The following is a 16,103-nucleotide window of genomic DNA, read 5'->3' on the forward strand; positions in this document are numbered from 1 at the left end:
AGAATGAAAGAGAAAGAGGGGGGAGAGCGAGAGCGAGAAAGAGAGATGAGAGAATGAGAATGAGTGGGAGAGAGAGGTGGCGAGAGAGAAAGAGAGAAAGAGAGAGGAGGGACAGTGCCTGAAGGACCCCATCCTGTCACTGGGAGTCCAGGCGCTTCAGCAAACGGCGCGCTGGATTCGTATTAGTGGTCCACAGGATTTAAAATTATGAACTTGGTGGTCTCTAAGGTCCAAAAGGTTGGGGGACCCCTGGTCTAGATGATAAGAGAAATGAATAGCATAACAATTATTAAACAGACAGTTCTCATATAATACATGATATATAAAATCTATCTAGGGACGCGGTGGCTCAGGGGCTAGGACGTTGAGCTTGTCAATCGAAAAGTCGGCAACTCAGCGGTTCGAATCCCTAGTGCTGCCATGTAATGGGGTGAACTCCCGTTACTTGTCCCAGCTTCTGCCAAGCTAACAGTTTCAAAAGCACGTAAAAATGCAAGTATGTTGTGTCCCACTCCCCCTCCGATGACCGGGTCTAGGAAGTCCGTATCAAACATGGCAACGAAGCCTCTGCAGCTTGTCAAATTCCTTCGAGGTTTATCAGGGCAGGCAGGAGTCCAAGTTGTGACTTCAGCAATAGAGTCCGATAGCAGCAAACTAGATGAGTCTTTGCTTGACTCAAGGTTGGGATCCCAAAAGCAGGTCCTTTATATAGGCTGTGGGGTGTGTGGCTCCATGACTCAGCATTTATCCAGGCCTGCCCCTCCCTTCCTTCTGCTGGCATCGCCTCTCAGATCTCCAGAAGCGAGGATCCTCCCACTTTGAAGTCTCTTCAGCTGGATCTGCTGTCAGTAATTCCAGCACGTGGCTGGCTTCCTGCTCACACGCTGTAGGAGTGAAGTTTATCAGGCTTGTCTGTTCACTCCTGACATCCTGTCCGGGCATGGAGCCAGGGCTGGGGGCTGGAGGCTGGAGGCATGACAGGCCGTTCATCTTCATTATCAGACTCAGAGCCTGATAACAGGCCCGGGTGGAGATGGGAGGGGCCCGGCTGAGGAGAGGAGGAAGGATGAGGCACAACGAGGCACAAAAAAGTAGAAAAAATAGGGACCACTTTTGGTGGGAAGGTAACAGTGTTCCGTGCACCTTTGGCATTGAGTCATGCTGGCCACATGACCACGGAGATGTCTTCGGACAGCGCTGGCTTTTCGGCTTTGAAACGGAGATGAGCACCACCCCCTAGAGTCGGCAGTGACTAGCACGTATATGCAAGGGGAACCTTTACCTTTACCTAAACTCTATCTACAGGTTTTCTACCTGTAGGTTTACTGTACTGTGGAATACTATGATTGACTTCACATAACATGAAGAGCCAAATTAAGCACAATCACATTAAGAAATGTTTAAAGCTTATCTATGATTGAATCTACCCATGCTTTCGCAAAAATAAGCACCATGTCTTATTTTCAGGGGATGTTTTACCCACTTTCCTTAGGACCACTGCAGCCAGACCTCCCACGCCCCGACACCTGTTACACCACTGCCCAACTTCTTCTATGGCCCCTCGCCATGTGGCTCATCACACCAGTGCCACCGCTTGTGGCAGGAAACTGTGTAGTGTATTGGGTTGTTGTCCATGCAAGCAGAGTCATGGCATGGTGAACACTGCAGCATTGAGCCACATGGCGAGGGTGGTGTGATGGCAGCATTGGTGTGATGAGCCATGAGGTGAGTGGTTGCAGAAGAAGTTAGGCAGTGGCGCAACAGGTGTCAGGGCACAGGAGACCTACTAGTGGTGGTCCTATGGTAAATGAGTACAGGCCACATGAGGCAGCTCCACCCACTGCCCTAGCTTGATTTTTACGCATGTGTGTCACCCCACCTCATACAACCAGACAGTGGGCAGGGCTTAATTAGGGCTTATTTTGGGGGTAGGACTTATATTAGGCACAGGCATGAAAATCAGGCTACTGCTTATCTTTGGGATAGGTCATATTCAGGGAAACACGGTACATATTGTACAAAAACCAAATTGAAACATGAAAAAAAGTGCTCAGATGATTTCACAACAGTCAAATTCTAAGCCATAGTTTATAAACCAATGACTTCACCAAACTGGCTGCCAAAACAAAAGGAGTCTCAATGTACTAAATCATTATAATTAAGCACTATACTTTTCAGGAGATATACAACTTTCCACCTTCCTGCTAATTCTACCTAGGAATGCTCCATCTTCCTCTCACTAGTAACAAAAATTTCTTCCCTCCCAATTTTAGGAGTATGGATTTGCCTCCAAGTCCTAAATACTCACAACATGACAAAGTTATAATGAGGGCCAAATAGGTCTTGATTAGGCACATGGTAGAGACAAGGAGAATTGGTAGCCTTGCTGCAGTTGAGGATTTCTAAGGTACAATGGCATAAAGTGGGACACAGCTCTATGGCTAAGTTTGAAGTCTTAAGAAGCAGTAATAAAATCCAAAGGAAAATAAGGTGGGTAGCAGAAGCAGCTACAGTTACAGTTACACCCAGTTATCAGTGTGGTAACGTTAACCACACCAAGCAAGAAGACCTTCTACGCACTAATTCCAATCGTGCTTTTTATAATTTTGTGAACAATAAACTTAAAGAAACAAGATCCATTCCACCACTAAAAGAATCTAATGGCAAAGAATGTACTGATGAAACTGTTAAAGCAAACCTCTTTAACACATTCTTCGGCTAGACTTTGTAAACAGCGATGGCTCATATCCAACATTCCCCAATCGTACTAACAATGAGTACAATGACTTAACACATAGACTTCACAGAAGATAATGTTAAAAAAGCTCTTTGCAACCTGAAACCATCATTATCTATTGGGCCTGATGGACTATGTGCATACTTCTTAAAAAAACTTTCAATTAATATAGCAGAACCCCCAAGCATAATCTTTAATAAAGCTTTCACGACTAGTTCCCTTCCCAAACTCTGGTCTCTAGCCACAGCCATCCCTATCTTCAAAAAAGGAGATCCCAGCCTAGTTGAAAATTACAGACCTATCTCTCTATGTTGCATCACCTGCAAAGTAATGGAATCTACCATAAACCAATCCATTACACTCCACCTAGAAATAAACAACCTACTCTCTAATAAACAATTTGGTTTCAAAAAAAAAATTATCATGTAACTTACAACTTCTCCACTGCAAAAACATATGGACTACCAACCTTGATCAAGGAAAAGCAATAGATGCAATCTACATAGACTTCTGCAAAGCTTTTGACTCAGTAGTGCATGATAAACTTCTCCTAAAACTAAAATCCTACGGCATTTCAGGACCTCTTCACAATTGGATAAATGCCTTCCTGTCAAACAGACATCAAGTGGTCAAAATTGGCAACGCTCTATCAAATCCTGTTCCTGTCAAAAGTGGCGTTCCCCAAGGCAGCATTCTTGGACCAACGCTCTTCATACTATACATAAATGATCTCTTTGACCATATCTCAAGTTATTGTGTTCTCTTTGCTGACGATGTCAAATTATTTAACACCATTAACAATACTTCTGCCCTTCAAAAAGAGCTTGACTTTCTATCCGATTGGTCTAAAACTTGGCAACTCCAAATCTCAATCAGCAAATGCCCAGTCCTACATATTGGGAAAAAGAACCCTAACAATAAGTACAAGCATAATGGACATTACCTTACAGATGACCCCCCACCCTGTTAAAGACCTTGGAGTTTTTATATCTAATGACCTAAGTGCCAAAGCCCACTACAACTACATAGCAAAAAAGGCTCTAAGAGTTGTAAACCTAATTTTACGGAGCTTTTTTTCCAAAAACCCTACACTACTAACCAGAGCATACAAAACATTTGCTAGACCTATTCTTGAATACAGCTCACCTGTCTAGAACCCATACCACATCTCTGACATTAATACAATCGAACGTGTCCAGAAATATTTTATAAGAAGATTTCTCCGCTCCTCTGAAAACAACAAAATACCTTATAACACCAGACTTGAAATCCTGGGATTAGAAAACTTAGAACTCCGCCGACTCCGACATGACCTGTGTTTAACACACAGAATCACCTATTGCAATATCTTTCCTGTAAAAGACTACTTCAGCTTCAATCGCAATAATACAAGAGCAAATAATAGATTCAAACTTAATGTCAACCGCTTCAAACTTGATTCCAGAAAATATGACTTCTGTAACAGAGTTGTTAACGCTTGGAACTCATTACCTGACTCTATAGTCTCTACTCAAAATCCCAAAATCTTCAACCAAAAACTGTCTACTATTGACCTCACCCCATTCCTAAGAGGACTATAAGGGGCGTGCATAAGAGCACAAAAGTGCCTACCGTTCCTGTCCTATTGTTCCCTTTCATTATATCAAATTAATATAGTTGTTGCATACTTTTGCTCATATATATGTTTTTTCTTTTATGATGTGTTGTTGTTTTATGTCGATGTTTACGTATACTGTTGTGACAAAAATAAATAAATAAATAAATAAATAAATAAATAAATAAATATATCCCATGCTGCATATTTGACTCCAGGCTTGGAATATGGCAGCCAACAGTGGAAGTTACCAAGCAAAGGATTATGCTGTTACCAAGCAACCACATCTACATATCATTCCATATGAAGGCTGCAGGAGAAGGCCACCACATTCTAAGAGTTCTATTTGATTGGTACATCATTTTATCATGATTCCTGACATCATAGAATTGCCAGAGCCATGGCAACAAATAGGTAGTTGTCTTTTTTATAAATAATGAGTTGATTTCATGAGATCATTCAGATATTTGTGATTATCGTATTTTTCGGAGTATAAGACACACCTTTTTTCCCCAAAAAAGAGAGTAAAAATCTGTGTGCATCTTATACTCCAAATGTAGCCTCACCCAGTTCTCAAATGGAGGTTTGAGCAACTAGAGCTGACAATATCTCACTGAAACTGCACTGGGTGATTGTTGGAACGTGCCAATGTCAACTAGTATTTAGGTTACAATTTACTAAGCTAGAATTAATTCCTAACAACTCATTTCTGACAGTATGCAATAATATAAGCAGAAGCCCGCAACAAAGCTTAATTCATAACAAATGAAGTATCTAGCAGTATCTCATATCAGAAGTAAACAACAAATATTGGTTTAATCAGTAACAAATATATAGTAGCATAAGCAATTCATGACAGAAGCAAATAGCCAATATTAGTTGATCACTAGACTCCTTCAATAGAATATAGATGGAGATTGGTCAATATTATGAATGGGGGCATTCTATAATGCAGACAAGTAATTTAAATTAGTTATTAAGTCCTTGATTATTTATTTTTATGCTGACTCTTCCTTTTCCTCAAAGGTAGGTTCTGTTGTGGGCATGTATATCGACAGCAGCCATAGCAAAAGTATAAGCAGATGATCATTTAATCTTCCAAAACCCATCAGCAATTATTTACTTGTTAGGACATTTGATGTAAGAGTGTTTCTGTTTGCTTAAAAGCATATACCATCATCCTGTTGGTATATGCCCCTCCCCACAAATATCCCTAATGTTTATCACCCCCAGATGTGATAAATGTGAAGTGAGGAGGGAATTTCTTTTCAGTTTATTTAATGTTTGTTTGTTTTTAAAATCTTCCTGTGGAAATCAGGCTGATGTCCTGAATTGTATTCAGACAGATGTTAAAGATCAAGCTATTCTGGAAAGATTTTAACTTATTTTTTGCTATTGCTTCTTTTTTTTCTGAGTTGTCATTTTTAACATTCTCAAGGTTGATTTTATATTTTTAAATTTACCATGACTGCTATAAATTGTCCTACAGATGGTACTCATGTAAACCCACAGGATTTGGGCTGCTTGCAATGTGACAGAAATGCAATAAATAAATTTTGGGGAAGGAAGACAGATGGATGTAGCATAGCAATTTATGTTTATAATTTATCTGTTCTTTCTTCTGAGAATGATTGGGTCTCTAGCATGGTTTCTGAAGCTTGCTTGCTGTTGGCTGCCATAGAAACAGGGAAGTGGGTTTGGGCATTTGGGAGGGGAAATGAGCTGGTGTGGAGTCGTCCATGGGAATTGGGAGGTTTGTACTCATGAACTATGGCACCACTGAGGAGAGCTGTTTATAATTCACCAAGGCCAAGCATCCTGAGGTTCTGAAGGCGGACAATACCTACAGAAGATATTTCCCATAACATCTTACTGGATGCTGTTTGGACTCTTGGGGGGAGGGATTTGGGGTAATTTCCAATGTATAACTTTCGCGTGGTTTCAGATCTTGCCTTACTTTAGCTGCTATCAATTCATTCTTAGTAAAAGGACTTCTTTTCTAAATCAATGGAGTCTGGGGTTTTCTTTCTTACGATTTGAGCAGAGGCAGATCTGACAGTAGCTATATAAACTGTTTACTGATGTAAAAGTTTGAAACACCTTTTGCATAATTTAAAAGTTGTTAAAAATTGTCATTGTGCAAGAGAAGCCTGAGTTCTTATTCATTCCTTAAAAATCCCTTTTCAATTCTAGAATAGAATAATTGTATTGTCAGTTGAATGCATACTAATCGGCATAAAATGAAATTTCACTGCATACAGCTCTCAAAGGGTAACCACCTCCAATATACACTACTCTGTTTCCCTGAAAATAAGACTCAGCAGTGCAGCAGTGCATTCTAACCAGTGTGCCACCACGGCTCTTATACTGGATGGCTTGAAAGTGTGGAAACTATGACCTAAAGGACAAAGCTATAAAACTTAGATGGCACTATTCTAAAAAAAACTAATAATTTTTTTTCCAAATTCTGTGCACTTCAGAACAAATTTTCTTCTCAAGGATATTGTGAAAAAACAGTTGTAAGAAAACTTGCCACTGAGAAGGTTTATTGGGTCTGCTTACTGCAAAATTGTCATTTCAGGATTCATTTGGCGTGGAATAAATTTCATTTATACATCTGATTTCCCCCCTCACTTGTGCCTTGGAATACCAGTACCCAAGGAGTAACAAAACTGAGAAAGGCTATTCTAAAGAATTGTGCTTTCTGATGGGGGAAATTAGAGCTAGGTGACAGACTGATTTTTAAGTTAATTTGCCAGAAATAGCCTTTAATAGAGAGAAAATTTAACTAGACTGAACTAATGAGCCAAGTATTCCTTAGCAGCATTTTTCTCATCCCCAAAGGCATATGCAAAACTGAATTGCTGATAAACCAAGAAAGAAACTGGGATTCCAAAAATTCAAAAGTGTGTTTTAAAAATATTGGCAATCCCATTTAACCTCATTTAGCTGGGATTTCAAATAGTTGTTTAAGACTTGAAGACTTGAAGCACAACTCATTTAGATTTAGATCTTGGATCTTAGATTTAGATAATTTAGATCTGGAACCTAATTCTACTTTCTAGAATCAACTCAGTCAAGTAAAAAGAACCAAGCATACATACATACATACATACATACATACAAAAATAATTGCTACCAACTTGCCTTCCATTGAGGACCTGTATACTGCACGAATCAAGAAGAGAGCCGTGAAAATATTTGCAGATCCCTCGCATCCTGGACATAAACTGTTTCAACTCCTACCCTCAAAACGACGCTATAGAGCACTGCACACCAGAACAACTAGACACAAGAACAGTTTTTTCCCGAAGGCCATCACTCTGCTAAACAAATAATTCCCTCAACACTGTCAGACTATTTACTGAATCTGCACTACTATTAATCGTTTCATAGTTCCCATCACCAATCTCTTTCCACTTATGACTGTATGACTATAACTTGTTGCTGGCAATCCTTATGATTTATATTGATATATTGATCATCAATTGTGTTGTAAATGTTGTACCTTGATGAACGTATCTTTTCTTTTATGTACACTGAGAGCATATGCACCAAGACAAATTCCTTGTGTGTCCAATCACACTTGGCCAATAAAAAAAAAATTCTATTCTATTCTATACATACATACATACATACATACATACATACATACATACATACGGATGGTAAGGAGATATAATCATGTTGTAGCACTGTGCACAATTAAGACATGTCCAGCTATCGGGATCTACTTTCCCAATTTCTCAGAAACCAACCTAAAACCAATTCACAATTGGTTTCATTTTATAAATTCCAAATGCAGAGAGCAACTAGTGCTCATGCTCTTTCATCTGTTTAAAAAGTTGCCATCAGTGCCAAACTCCTCAGTTACCACAATTCCTGAAATTTAAATTCCCAGATACATCTTTATTTTCTTTATTTACATCTTTATTATTTTCATAGTACATAAATCTGTAATAGAGTTTTTGTGATTACTACATTTTTCCACTTGGATATACCACAGGTCATTTATCTGATTTCATTTACTGTCTTTATTTCTATATATAGTTATATTGTTGGAAGAAATATCCATCTGGGTTCAGTTCCAAGTGGGGACAAAGACACTGGAAACATGGAGGCTGCTTGGAAAGATGGTTTAATGGTGGCCAGGATCACATGGCTTGAGTTCCTGAACAGAAAAGGGGCGAGATCCTGTGCGCTCCCTGGTTTTATGCTTTTTCTGAGCTTTGAACTTTCTGGGGCACAGGAAGAGTATCCTGATTGGTTGTCAGACTCCCAGGGGGTGGGGGTCTTAGCTAACCTTGCTGGCTGATGTAACCTTCCCAGGTGCCATGTGGTGAAATGGGTAGAGGCTAATCCTATCATGTCCTGAGGGCCATGTCTTAATCCCATCACCCTGGAGCTGAAGGTCTTCTGCGTTGTAGATAAGATGTCTTTTGTCTTTCTGGGGCTATTAACAAAGGTGGGGGCCGCTTTCCAAGAGCATGTTTCTCCTTTTCTCATCCAGGAAGGTATAATATTCTGCTTTTTAAAATATTTCCTAGAATATTTCATTCTTCTAGGAGGGAGTGGGTGCTAAATTCCTACAATAGTTTATAGCCATATTATTCCAGAAGCCTTTGGGGAATTATCATTGCCTATTACCACATTACAATTGTTGGTATATCCATTTGTCTTATGCTTTTATTCTGTATCTATATTTTTATGCTATAACCTGCCAGTATTTTTGTTGAATCCAATGGTAGTGATCGTAGTAGTAGTAGAAGAGGAGGAAAAAAATGAGGAATACTTTGTCTTATAGGATGGTTTAATTACGAACTTTTCATGTGTAAGATAGTTATTAATATACCTGGAGACAGACATCTGATATCTGCATAATTTTGCTTTAATTATATTATGACTGCTACATCTGCCTTGCTTCTTCCTGTCTCATCAACATCAGCACAACTTTCTAATTTTTATTTTTTAGTTATAGTGCTCAATTATGCCTGCTAGACTAAAGAAGTTTCAAGCAAGACAGGGGGTCTAGGATAGTATACCACAAACTGCTTAACTCATTCCAGGGTTTCCCATGAGAAGATCCATTTTCTCATTGCAAAATTATTCATGGAATATGAAGGCTCATTGTAATTTTCTTAAAGTTGATGTTTTAAATTAAACTTGAAAGTTTCAATTCACTGTTTTGAACAATGTGTTTAAAAGAAAACTTTGTGTTCAGTGGTTCTCATAACAGTTTGGGTTTCTTTGTGTTATTTAATTATTATGTCTAACTGTTATTTATCATTTCTCAATGTTATTTAACTTTTTCTCCATTGAAAGGAAAATGAAGGGCCTTTGTTCTTCCTTTTATTTGTGTTTTAGGCTTTGTTCTGAAGACAGAAAAAACTTTTTAGCATCTTAGTCACTTATCATGTTTGTTTGATACGACTTCTGAAAATCAGTATTTCTAATATTTAAATTTATTTATACTGTAATTTATCTTCAGATCATATACATGTTTTCCTAAAAAAAATAAAGAAAAAAATCAACATCCTTCCCTACCCCACCTTTGCTAACAATTTTCTCTCCTCAGATATCTATAATAACAATGCCTTTTTATCCACAACTAATGCGTATTTAATGAGGGATGGATTGGGAAATGGAACTGGTCTGAGAGCAAATTTAGCTCTCCACATATCCTGGAGGGCATGAAAGTGGGATATACTATATCTTAAATCCCACCACCTTGTTTCATCTATTTTCTCTGGCTTGGAGAATCTAATATCTGTAGCTGTTTATACTAAATTAAAGCTGTGGGCCATAAGCCACAACTGGATGGCTTACTTTGGGTGCCTGGATTTTTTGTCAAATCCTCAGCAATTGCTAAACAACTTACTGGTTGCTGAGGATGGCAATAGTGGTTGGGACAAGTAGTTCCTAGCAATCCATCAATAAAGGCTAGTGCTTTCCTACCTGAAAACCATCACGAATCCGCTTTTAGACCCCTTGCAATTTGCATACCGAGCAAATAGATCAACAGATGATGCTGTTAATATGGCTCTGCACTACATCCTACAACATCTTGAGTCTCCAAAGACCTATGCAAGGGTCCTTTTTGTAGACTTTAGTTCAGCATTCAATACCATCATTCCAGACATTCTTCTAACTAAGCTAAACCAGCTACAGGTACCGGAACAGACTTGTAAGTGGATCACAAGCTTCCTAACAAACAGGAAGCAGCAGGTGAAGCTAAGCAAGATCACATCAAATACCTGTACAATTAGCACAGGGCCCCCCAAGGCTGTGTGCTCTCCCCACTTCTCTTCTCTCTGTATACCAATGACTGCATCTCCAATGATCCATTTGTTAAGCTACTGAAGTTCGCAGATGACACAACAGTGATTGGTCTCATTCGAGACAATGACGAATCCGCATATAGACGAGAGGTCGAACGACTAGCCTTGTGGTGCAACCAAAACAATCTGGAACTGAACACACTCAAAACCGTAGAAATGGTGGTAGATTTTAGGAAAAACCCTTCCATACTTCCACCTCTCACAATACTTGACAACACAGTATCAACAGTAGAAACCTTCAAATTTCTGGGTTCTATCATATCGCAAGATCTCAAATGGACAGCTAACATCAAAAACATCATTAAAAAAGGACAACAAAGAATGTTCTTTCTGGCCAACTCAGTAAGCTCAAACTGCCCAAGGAGCTGCTGATCCAGTTCTACAGAGGAATTATTGAGTCTGTCATTTGCACCTCTATAACTGTCTGGTTCGGTTCTGCAACCCAACAAGAAAAACACAGACTTCAGAGGATAATTAGAACTGCAGAAAAAATAATTGCTACCAACTTGCCTTCCATTGAGGACCTGTATACTGCACGAATCAAGAAGAGGGCCGTGAAAATATTTACAGACCCCTCGCATCCTGGACATAAACTGTTTCAACTCCTACCCTCAAAACGACGCTATAGAGCACTGCACACCAGAACAACTAGACACAAGAACAGTTTTTTCCCGAAGGCCATCACTCTGCTAAACAAATAATTCCCTCAACACTGTCAGACTATTTACTGAATCTGCACTACTATTAATCGTTTCATAGTTCCCATCACCAATCTCTTTCCACTTATGACTGTATGACTATAACTTGTTGCTGGCAATCCTTATGATTTATATTGATATATTGATCATCAATTGTGTTGTAAATGTTGTACCTTGATGAACGTATCTTTTCTTTCTTTTTTTTTTTTTTAATTCAAAAAGTTTTACAAAATTTTTTTTTCCCCTTTCCCCTCCTCCCCTCCTTCAACCCCCTCCCCCGACTTCCCGGAACGAGCACAAGGTATAGTTAAAAGTAAAACAAACATATGCTAAAAAGTTTTCGTCCCAACTTAATTATACCCCTACAATCATCAATTCCTAACTTCCCATACTGCATCACCACCACTTGATCTTCATTTTTATCCAATTTGATTTGCATTCCCCCCATTCTATTTTCTATTTGTTGATTTGACTGAACAATTTCTTGCACCTCCTCCTCCACCACCTCCAGTCTTTTTGCCAAACCTTGAAAAGCCATTAAGATATCTTCTCTTATTTTTTTATTATTCTCTTTTATTTCTTCTCTTATTTTCTCATTATTATCCATAATCTCCTTAAACCTTTCTTCAGACACTTTCCCTTGCTCTTTAATCAGATCTTCTAAAGCTGGTTCAGAACCCCTTCTGCCCCCAGTCTTAGGTGGTTTAGTAGCCATTTCAGTTTTAAAATTCACAAAATATAAGTCTAGAAACTTCTCTTCTCCCCTTTAAGTATAGGAGAGCTCAGTTCACTTCATTAAAATCCACATAACATTTCTTATCTTCTTAGTTGCACAGACTGTTTAAAATTCCATTCGTCATTTTCACTCCCGTTCAGGCGCCATCTTAGAGTCAATTAGAACAAAGGAAAAAAAAATTCTCTTTTTTAGAAAGTAGAAGTCAGGAAATCAAAAATACTTGCAATCCAATAATCGTCCGCTTGCACTCATTCCGTCTGCTTAAAGAGATCCATAAAGATAAGACAATTAGCAGAGATGGACACCTTCTTCTTTTCCTGCTTTTGCAGACACGCACTGAAGTCGGAGATGGCAGAAATATTTATGGGACCCATCGACCCTTCGAAGCTCTGCTTAATTAAAACAAAGCCTCTGGGGAGGTCTACCAACATTCCTGCGCTCTTATCTTTCCTCTTTCATCCAGAGAAAAAGATTAAAGCCAGCTTTTCCTGGCTTTTACGATGTTCAGTGCGGAGCCCCTTTAATTAGGGCTCAGCGAAGAGGTGGAGCCACCCGGAAGCCTCGTATCTTTTCTTTTATGTACACTGAGAGCATATGCACCAAGACAAATTCCTTGTGTGTCCAATCACACTTGGCCAATAAAATTCTATTCTATTCTATTCTAAACTGTTTAGCAGACTTTCAAGAACTTGCATTCCTTAACATAACATACATAACATAACATCAGAGTTGGAAGGGACCTTGGAGGCCTTCTAGTCCAACCCCCTGCCCAGGCAGGAAACCCTACACCATCTCAGTCAGATGGTTATCCAACATTTTCTTAAAAATTTCCAGTGTTGGAGCATTCACAACTTCTGAAGGCAAGTCGTTCCACTTATTAATTGTTCTAACTGTCAGGAAATTTCTCCTTAGTTCTAAGTTGCTTCTTTCCTTGATCAGTTTCCACCCATTGCTTCTTGTTCTACCCTCAGGTGCTCTGGAGAACAGCCCAACTCCCACTTCTCTGTGGCAGCCCCTGAGATATTGGAACACTGCTATCATGTCTCCCCTAGTCCTTCTTTTTGTTAAACTAGACATACCCAGTTCCTGCAACCGTTCTTCATATGTTTTATCCTCCAGTCCCCTAATTAATACACATTATACAATATTAATCCTCACTTAATACAGTAAAGGACAATACCTCCTTCACCCTCAGGATTTCTGCTTTTCCACTACAAGTCAAGACTAATATCAGCAGGCTTGCTGGGAGGGGATATTCCCCTACTGCAAAGGTATATATGGGCAGTTACTAACCTGGCCTGGGCATTGTGATTGATGCTTTGGTAGCACAAAACTGAATAAGTTTGGGTTTAACTAGGAATAGGATGGGGGATACACAGGGGTGAAATCTAAAAAATTTCCCTACCAGTTCTGTGGTTGTGGCTTAATTGGTGGGTGTGGCTTGGTGGTCAGGTGACTGAATGGGCATGGTCAATAATAATAAATAATAAAAATAAAGTATACAAAACTTGGGAGGCACAGGTCTACCTTCTTTAAAAATAGAGGCCCCAGTCTACCAATTGCCTTTTACTGAGAAACCCCGGTCTACCAATTGCCTTTTACCGAGAGGGCCCCGGTCTACCAAATTCCTTTTACTGAGAGGCTCCAGTCTACCAAGTGCCTTTTTTTTGGCAGGCACCGATCTACCTTCTTTAAAAATAGAGGCACTGGTCTACTAGCTGCCTACAGCGCTGATCAGCTGTTGTGCGGCCCTTTGAAGTGCTGCGGCAGTCATTTAAGGCTGTTTGCAGCTATATCACCACCAAGAGCTTCAGGGACAGAGAAGAGGAACAGTGAGGCGTGGGCATTGGGGGAGGGGGCAGGGATTTTTGCTACCGTTCTCCAAACTACCTGCCACAATCGCTACCGGATCACGCAATCCAGTCAGCATTTCCTGGAGCATTTCACCCCTGGGGATACAGGAAACCTGAGAGCTACAGATTAGACTGAAAAGCTTAAAAAATCCCAAACAAGCAAACCATTATCACAAAAAAAAAAAAAAACCCTGAGAAAAAGGTTCTGAGAAAAATCAGGGCAAACCACTTCCATATTTTCCACACAAGTTAAGTAAGTAAAGACTTACAATACATCAAACTTATTTTTATCAGAAATAATGGGCTTTTAATGCTTTATGGGATTCTGATCTAAGACACATATCTTTCTTAACTACTGAAATGACAAGTATACTTGAAAAAATATAAAACTTTTAGAATTTGCAATAGAAAATTCAGCGGAATAGAGAACACTGCTAAAGAGATGCGACCACTTCTTCGATTATGGTTAGATTTCCACTTTATAAGAAAGAGGAACAGAGAATAATAGAAAAATAAGACCTTTCCTAAGAATTTTGAATTGTAGACCAGGAAATTTACTGGTGGGATCATGGGACCATAAAAAGAAAACTGCATAGGTTTGATTGTGTGAGGACAGCTTTCCTTACAAAACCTGCACTTTTAATATAGGCAGCAACAGGGCTGGAAGTTCGCAGCAGAGAAACATTAATGAGAGGCACATAACATATTTTATTGCAATTTCATTATTAAACGTTCTTTAATCAATCATGTCAGGCTGGAATTTTGTGGCCTTTACTCAATTCCCTTCTGCCTTTGTTAATCCTGAGCATTACTTCTTTCTTATCAGCAATGAAAGGACTGGAGCAGAGAGGCTTTGTTTATGGATAGGAGTAGTTCCTTTGGGTCTAACAGAATTATATAAGGTGGAAACTGAACTTGGTCACTGACACATTTGCAAGATCAGGGGGAAATGTCCTTGAATAAGCTCCTATCTCATTTTAGCTATAACATGCATTGATTAGAATACAGAATAGTCCCTAAATACTGATGGAAATCTGGCTTAAAGAGTATTCAGAGTCTGTATAAATGTTACAAATATATAAATAGCTGGATTTAAAAAACAACTCAAAATTCAAGACTTAATTACGTTCCTAAGCAAAACTTATTACAGCTTAGTACAATCATTTTGAGTGTAAAATAAAATAAAGTGAAAGAAGTTGAGAATAGGAGTTCAAAGGAGATAGGCTGATTTTAATAAAGATACCCACAACCATATACTAAAACATAGATGGTAATATAAAAATTGAACTATTAATAAAAAATCTATTTTTATGTTAACCTTGAGCAATGAAACTCAATTTCATTGAGGGCCACATCAGGTTTGTGTTTGACCTTGGGTGGGGAGGCAGGGGGGCATGGCCGCATGACATCACTTATATTAAAGGGTACCTATCGTGGCCTGAATGTTCTGCCAGAAAAAACAGGCTCCCAAGCTCTGTTTTCGGCTGGGACAGCCTCCTGCAGCCCTCTGCCAGCAAAAACAGAGCTCAGGAAGGCAGTGTGTGGCCCTCACTGACCACAGGCCAGTCCTTCACTATTTCCTGGGCAGCCCTGTGGGCCAGATCTAAGCACCCCATGGGCCGGATCCAGCCCCCGGGCCTTGAGTTTGACACCCCTGACATAGATGTAGTCTCATGGAGGACCATGGGCTGAGTGCAGTAGGTTAGCCAACTGCAAATCCATCTGATGTACTGTCTATCCACATTGTTCTACCTTATCAAGAATTTGGCTGTTGTTTCCTGTATCAAATGATTTATTGAAGTCTAAATATACATATAGCCATCATGGCAAAACCTATGGGCAAACCTCCCTATGGGCATATGTGCCATTGCCAGCTGCTCTTCTGGATTCTGTCATGTGTACCAGCCAGCTGATCCGGTGCGCATGCGCACTGGCCAGCTGCTCTCTTCCGGGTTCCAGTGCAGGCCGGCGCATGCACACCAGAACCCGGAAGAACAACTGGCCGCCGCATTCAGGCGCACCAGCCAACTGCTCTTTTCCAAGTTCCGGTGCTCCAGCGCACTCCAGTTTCAACACTCAGTGCCGAAAAGGTTAACCATCACTACTATATAGTATGCAGTGTAAGTATATACTGTATTTTCAATCCA

Source organism: Ahaetulla prasina, chromosome 4, assembly GCF_028640845.1.
Source record: "Ahaetulla prasina isolate Xishuangbanna chromosome 4, ASM2864084v1, whole genome shotgun sequence".
NCBI classification, from domain to species: domain Eukaryota; kingdom Metazoa; phylum Chordata; class Lepidosauria; order Squamata; family Colubridae; genus Ahaetulla; species Ahaetulla prasina.